The sequence below is a fragment of the Opisthorchis viverrini genome (genome assembly GCF_000715545.1).
Source record: "Opisthorchis viverrini unplaced genomic scaffold opera_v5_112, whole genome shotgun sequence".
Lineage (NCBI taxonomy): Eukaryota > Metazoa > Platyhelminthes > Trematoda > Opisthorchiida > Opisthorchiidae > Opisthorchis > Opisthorchis viverrini.
In genome coordinates, this window is record NW_008751770.1 from 282,909 (window position 1) to 288,908 (window position 6,000).

Here is a 6,000-nt window from a genome sequence, read left to right on the forward strand (position 1 = left end):
TAGCTGAATCTCTGGTTTATGTTTCTAAGCCGTTCATGGTCTCTGAGTCATTAATTTGAGCCGTGCTACGGTTGAATGCAAATGATCCTTCCGTGGATGAGTCACGGTAATTATTTGTCCCTTTGCGACTGTGCGCAGCTAATATCGACTCAAACGTGCTTCCATTGGATTAAAAAAATAATTAGTGGTCTTATACGTGCGCAAATACGTTGAACGTGTATAATGAGTTCATCGACAGACAGAGACAACTTACACAAACAAGATGATGACAATGATCATTTAACACTTTTCCGCGCATATGCCTTCAAGGTAAGAATCACGAGTCCAGAAAAGCCTAATTTATCTAGCCCCGCTGAACGCCAAGCGTAACCGTTTAAAAATTATATCGGTACACTAAATAGTATCCGTGTAATGGTGTTATTTAAGTTCGGTCAGCAAAATTCCAGTTTAGGAAACACTCTAATCACTAGTAATTCCGGTTGGGTATTAATTCCAAGTAAACTGCTTTAGGTTCACCATTAGCCCACCTGTGGCCACAAAGCAGCAGGAAAAAACACAGGTGACAAATCGCATATAAATTACCTTGTTGTGCTTAGGCGATAACTAGGGAAAATTCATGGTTTGTAGATTGGTTTTCTTACCTTTGGAGAACTCTTCTTTGAAGATGGGGCGGAAGTAATTGGCGTGCTTACCTGTTGTAGGTTGAAAAGATGTTTTCGTTTTTAACCAGGATTTAAAAATACCCTTTTGTTAGTTAAAATCACTGCAGAAAAGCTTGTAGTTGCGCATTTTGTCGTCATTTGAGTTGCCTGTTGAGTTTTTCACAACGTTAATTTTTTAGTCAGATGGCATCCGTGAATTACAAGTGGACTTTACGGAAATCGATACTAGATGGCAGGTTAGCTCTCGGTACAAGGAGGTCAGCTGTTATTAGATGTGCTGAGAGAAAAGTTTGCAATTGCTTTTACTGCCCTTTGGAAGTAGTGCGGTTGCATCAGCTTAAATCCAATGACGGTGACCGAATTTCACCCAAGCTTCAGTTTTATTTGAACACCGACCTGTGCGTGGATGATATTTCTGTTAGACACATTTTTGTATCGAACTGATATGAAAAAAGGTTTCCAGAGGAGCTTCAAACATAGTATTTACACACTAAGTTACCCAAAGCGGTTAAACTGAAGAGTAACCTCACAAAGTGGCTTTTATCCATTTTTGTGTTATTAACTTTCAGGAGCTTTGAAAACGGTTCAGTGTAACTATTGAAGTAACTGTCAGACGTGATGAACAGTTGAAATTTAATGTAAGGGATGAGGAGAAAGCCTCCGGTTTCCAGCAAATCGAAAACACAGGAAGTTAGTCAAGTAAAGTGGCATGAAGATATCAAATATTAGCCGAAATAGCATCTCTGCCTACTCAAGTACTCTTGGTAGTGGAATAAAAATTTCTGGGTGACGTAAAAGTGGGCTAGCCGAATAGTAATCTAGGGTCAATGAATTTTTCCGACAGCATTCCGGAGTTGGACAAACTCAGTAAGCAGGTCGCAACAGTCAAATTTCGCAGATTTGATGAAAGCATTCTAGAACTGATTCTAGAAAATGGGAATATTGTTCGACAAAATCGGTCTGAAAAGCACAGCATCAGAAACAATTTGTAGCGCTGTAATCAATCTCCTGTCAAGGATGCATATTCCATTGAACGTTTGGTCTTCAGCTGCTTCATATATGACATCAGCCTCAGGTGTATCATGCCGTAGCGCTGTTCGGTCATCGGATTCTGGGACTGAGTAATCTGAAAGTTTGAAAGTATCCCTGTTCTAATCTCTTTATAATGAGGTAGACAATTAATGAGCTCATTTCAACCGCGAGAATGGTGCGTTACACTAGATTACGCCTTATCACTCGCGCCTGGGTCAAGCTTTTGCACTAGAAGTTTGCTAGAGCGGAAGACACCTTAGTAGGTATGTTCGAAACAAAGGGGAGTATTACCCGGTAAGATTTAGTAATTGTTTCAACTTTTGCTTCTATTTGGTCATTCCATTATCGGTGGATGCTACTTCTAGATCTCGTGGGCGTTTTATAAACTGGAGAAATGCGACAACAGGGGAATCGGTGGATAAAAACCAAGGAACTTTGAGGTAACCACGGATGTACGGAACGTCTTGTGATTTATTTTGAACTCAAGCTATCTCCCACAAAGACCCTAAGGGGAAATACGCATGAGTCATTCCAGGACGGGAAAGCCAATTACATGGTGTATGTTACTGTGCACTGATAGTTTCCGTGTAACATTGTCTTGCTGCGCAGTTAATTGATCATCAAAATCCACCTACCTGTACATTACGTGAAGGTGGACGAGGTAGATGACCATGGATTTAAACGTTTTGACTCACTGTCCTATTTCACACGTCAGTCATGATACACAACACCAGGTTCACATGCTATTCTCATAGATTTTAAGCTATTTACTGAAATACCTACAGTGTCCAGAACACACAGCCATTTGTGTCATCCCTACAACTACTTTGACCAGGTTTTTCGTCTCTGGGGCATATATTCGTCTTTTGTATGTAGGTTTGAGGGTTGGGCCCACCCGGACCAAAAACCTAAACTATCGACCAAGAAAAGATACCCTCGTAATATGTACAGTCCACGAAAAATGACGTGAAGTGAACTCCAAGATGAACGATTTCCGATGAATGCAGTTAATAGCACACATTTTGTTCTTGGGTTGAAGTCGCTTTGTCTCAACATAAGATTGTTGATGGTTATGCTCAAGTGATATGCGCAGGATGTCATAAGTTTCGGAGAAACGACTTTTGCCAGGCTTTCTGGAGGGAGCATAATGTCAGTACAAGCCCAGTTTCTGTTGACAAGTAACACGTTCTACGTTGGCAGTGAAAGTCCTGAAACTAGATGTCTACTCACTAGGATACTGGGAAGCAATGCTGGCTCAAACCAAATGAATACAGTGTAGTATTCTGCTTTCACTTCCATTACAATCTGTTAGACAGATTTGATGGGAATAGGACTACAGACAACCAGAGTATCGACGAATTGGTGATCCTTCTGGGGGAGCCCGCGTCTCATCTCATTAATTCTCCGACAACGCTGCTATTTGTGTATTCAAATTTAAATATGCAGCAGCGGAAATTCGAAAGTCAGATAAAACTTCTTCTGCTAAACATACTAAGGTTTTGTCTAGGTTATATTTGCGCGTCGCTGCGGCCAAAACTCTTCATAAACTATGACTAGGTAGGAAACGCATCCTATTCATTGAAAGTACAATTCTTAATTGACTTCTAAGTAAGAAGATGACAAAACTAATGAGGAACTACCGCCTGGATTTTAAGCCTTTCCGACCAATAGAAAATAACGTTGATTGTGTTCACATTTCTGAAGATTTGTAGTTGAATACAAGTCTTTAAGCTACCGTGGTCTGCCATCTTAGCCAAGCTGTTTTTCGGGACCTCCAATAATGCCCCTGATGCACTTAAGTTACATTGTGTTAGCCTGATTCTGTATTTTGATAGGCTGGTATGTACTCGACAAGATGCCCAAGCTGTTGGAAGGAGCGTATCGAAATAAAGCTGTCCCATACACACCTAAGTATCCGTAACTAGCCTATCCAGAGGCGTTGAAAATAGTTATCTGCATAGGCAGATTTACATGAGGAAATATGAGGCATGAAATAACGTAGTATCACCAGCCTATTGGTGCAAACCCCAAGCAGCTTACTGGCTACCCACCACAGGAATCTCAGACAAGTGCAATCCTGTGCAGGCGAAATGATCCGAATAAGCATTACGCCGATGGCAGAACACCCTCCAGTCAAACTTTGCGAATAGACTAACTAGGTCGACATACGGAAGAGACGGGTTTCAGTGACTGTTTTTTGAGAGAAATCAACGCGCTCCAAAAGTGGATGATTTGGAATGGCCTGTCATAAACTTTACTAACACCATAAAACTTATACGCAGCTATTTGAACGAGCTGATGAGCTGGATGTCATGTAGATTTTGATCTACGGCAGCAAAGCACGGCAGCTGTAAACACTGATGTGATGTTGTCAAAGACGACGATGAGTATGATGATGATGGTGACAGATTTCGTTAATTAATGCTCTTTCGTTACATCCTTCAGTGAGGGAAGTTAGTTTCCAAACCGTTCATGTGCCGTTCCGAAGGCCACTTCACATGATGGCAAAGACCGGATGTTCTCTCTACCTGATATTCACAAGTCTGTCAACTATTCAGGATGTTCAATCGGATTTTTTTTCGTTACTGGTCCCCACAATCTTTGTCAAACTCCCGAGCACCGATCTGTCAACTAAGTTGTTTCCTCTAGATCATGTATAGTGAGGATACAATTCAAACGGTGAAATGTAACCGAGTAATTCTTTGGAAAACCTACTGTGGTACCACACTGAGTCATCCATTTCAACGTTGAATAATAATGGCATTGCTGTGTGACGCTAATCTCGACAAAACTGTAAGTCTCATACACCGCCACGTTGTACTGATGGAACAAGTGGTTGTTCCAGAGGTTAATCGTGACCTTCGACCCTGGATGTGGCATCTGTACAATTGCAAGTCGTGAGTTCGCTTCGGTAACAGAAAGCATTATCAGGCTGAAGGGGTGTTTCAGTGCGTTGGAATTCTAAACCATAAGCACCTCCTCAATATAGACAAGTTCTCTTCGTTGGTTCCCCGTGATATTACTATCCCCATACACCACCATGTGGCAGGAATGCAGACGCTACTGTGATACAAAGGCTACCAGAGGAAGATAGTCGTCCTACAGAGAAAGTGGCTAACTTGAAGACAGCTAACATCTTAACTATGGACATCATGGCCTATATGTTATATGCTATACATGATAAACCCAAGACTTGTGAAGCCATCAACTTTCAGTTGCCAATTCCGTATTTGTGCCTCTGGCTGCTTCGACTATCTGTAGCAGTAGCGTCCAACATGCAGGATCCTCCTGGTAACTCTGCCGTTGTAGTTAGAACTATACTATGCAGCCTTCCAAATTCCAGCGTTAAACATACTAACATTCACTTGACAACAACAATCAAAGGCTTACGCCAACTTGTGAACTGCTCCTACGTTTATAAAAAAAACTGGAGCTTGTAATTTATAGCGCCAAACGCACTACAAACTCCTCGATATTCAGTGCATTTGAATTCTGACCTGCCACCACACCAAGAAGGATATACTGTTGTCTGCCTGCTTAGATTGTCAACCTAATGTCTTCTTGTTGCATACTCATATGCGCGAATGTCCTTTGTCCGTCCAGTGTGTCTTCCAGTTAGCTCCCGCGTCTCACCTCACCCGCGTTTTCTATTAGTCAATCATCGTGCCATGACACGCGAATATGGATTACAATAAGGTCTGCAAGTCTCTCCATTCACAACTTCTCAAACTCCCAAACTTTTCGGCAATCTCGACTGTATCGATTTCACAAAATACATGAGTTCAAATACCCTTATCGGGATACTGCTTGCTACTGCTACAGTGGATTACTTTTCTAGCTTCACTTTCACGGCCCCATTAGCTAACATTCTATAGTAGTGGTTTCAGCAGGTTGACGCTTACCATTACAGTAGCTAAAATGCATTTCATCGGAAACGGCCAACTGAGAAAATTTCAGTTATTGCGGACATTTGTGAAGCAAGCTTTTGAGCCTAAGTTTAAAAGCGTCACTGCTTGAAAGTTTTTGGATATGAAGGTCGGTTAAAAGTCCAGTGACCTAATACCTAATGGGAGTGTAATTCTTTAGTTTTGGTTTCGGGAGGAAAAATGTAGCAAACTGCTATCAAAGGTAAAAGCTTTTCAGATGGGGGGCACGACAACATCTCTTTTAAAATGAATATTAATGTCTCAGTTAAGGCCCAATGATTCCAGTTTAATCATGCATCCACAAAGGGATCGACCGTGGTAGAGACAGACACGGCGGTAGGTAGATAGGTCGACAGATAGATAGATAGATAGATAGATAG

The 6,000-nt window shown here is 41.5% G+C and overlaps 1 protein-coding gene across 1 annotated transcript in view; it reads right to left on the bottom strand.

The window, feature by feature from the left end:
• Positions 1-6,000, bottom strand: part of T265_05812 (hypothetical protein) — a gene marked incomplete at both ends in the record, with an annotated part of 75,479 nt that overhangs the window by 32,657 nt on the left and 36,822 nt on the right. The window lies entirely within an intron of this gene.